Genomic DNA, 2,116 nt, shown 5'->3' on the forward strand with positions numbered 1-2,116 from the left:
CTTTTTCAATCCCACATTATAATACTAATATAATTTCTATCATCACTTTATGAAAAGAAAAAAATATAATTTTCCTTAATTCAACCAAATCCACACTAATATGTCAACTTTAAAAATTCATTCAGTCCCATTTAATACAAATCAGTAACATTGCATATATACGATAATAAGATAAAGCAGGCATAAATTGAAAAGATTCGCTTACCTTTAGGTCGAATCTCCGTTGCCGAGGTTGCACGAATGGTATTCTAGGGTAGTTTTCTTTTCCTCTTATTTCTTTAAATAATAATTATAGTAAAAGTACTAAATTTCACCAATTTATATTTTTATATATGAGGGACAACTAGTATAGGATTTTAAATAAATTATCACTTTAACCCACTAACTATCTATTAATTCAAGTTAAGCGAATATTCAAAATTTCCAAAAATGACCTTCCGGGTTATTACATATTATTATTATTATTATTATTATTATTATTATTATTATTATTATTATTATTATTATTATGAATATTATTATTATTATTGTGATTGTGGTCCAACATCTGCTTTTTACATGTTTTAGGGTGCAAATGAGAAAATTGTAAATTTGAGATAATTAAATGGTATTTGCCTCAAATTTTACTTGTTTTGGGATTTGAGAGAGAATGTTATTGATTTACTCAAGGAGTTTGGAAAATTAAAAGAAATTAAATCAATTTTGGGGATTTTTGTTTTAAAGAGATGTTTACTTTAAACTTATTGATTTTACTACTAAGACATGATTATTTCAAGGAAAAGCAACATTTTCTTTTAAGATTCTACCTTGAAAGGTGATTTGATTTGATCATACAGATTTTTATGGTTAGTTGAGAGAAAGACTATTTTTATGCATATGTTGATGAGCTCCAACGAGCCTATAGAATGTGTCGAGGAGCCTATTGATGACTGCTAAATTATGGCCCAATTTGAAGGCAAAGGAGGTCGGTTTCAAAATAATAACAAACTTTAGAGGTTGGGCTCGAACCAGAAGAATTGACAATTGGGATCAATCCAAAATTGATTTTTTAACATACGCGCGCACACACACATAAACTCCGGTCATACTTTTTACATTAAAGAAGTAGTTAATATTGTCCAATTCTCAAAAATCATGTACTCTGTCTGTTCATTCTTACTCCCTCTGGACAACAATATTTTTTCACAATTGATTTGGCACATTCCTTAAGAAATCATAAATAGTATGGGTATATTATTATGCTACCTTTGAATATATTAAATTTAATGCTTTGAAAAATTTATATGATATTAAATAGCATTTAATAGTAAGGGTAAATAGATACATAAAAGGGTAATTGTCTCATTATTTTCAAAATTGGACAAGTTATGTTTGACAACTATTTCTAGTATAGTGGACAGGTAAAAATGGACAAAAGAATGATAGAGTATAAGTTCCTATGAATAAAGGAAGCAAATTTCTTTTTATTACTATTGAAGGTTAGTCACTCATAAAATCTCTCTCTTAGTTACACATCATAATTTCTCCTCCCTCCCCTGAGTGTATTACTTCGTTATTGTAGTATTGTTTGATTTCTAACTTTTAATATTATATAATATAAATAAATATTAATACAATATATAGAAGATATGCTAAATTGAATGTTTTTAGTTGGAGTGTTATATTAATTAAACATTCATGTTAGGGGGTGTTAAAATTTCACTGCACTTTGAGATTGTCAAAGTCTATCTTTCAAATTAGAGTTTTAAAGAAGACAAGAATAGGAAACATAAAAAAAATCTTTGTTTAAAATTGTGAGGAAATGTAACGACCTGTTTAGTCGTTTTGAGCAGCAGATTTATTTCTGGAAAAACTGGCTAAGATTACGGACATCACGACGGACCGTCATAGGCACGACGGCCCGTCACAGATGTCTCGTTTCAGCATACTTAGAAATTCTGAAATTGGGTACTGAAAATCGACTCTCTGTAATCGGTGACGGACCTGCAGGACGTGCCGTCACATCCACGACGAGCCGTCGTAAGCCCCCGTTGCAAAACACTTCAACTCTTGAGAAATTGGTACGGGAAACGAGTCTCTGACCGTCAGGACGGAGGTGCAGGACGGACCGTCACAG

Source organism: Solanum pennellii, chromosome 11 (assembly GCF_001406875.1).
Source record: "Solanum pennellii chromosome 11, SPENNV200".
Classification (NCBI taxonomy): domain Eukaryota; kingdom Viridiplantae; phylum Streptophyta; class Magnoliopsida; order Solanales; family Solanaceae; genus Solanum; species Solanum pennellii.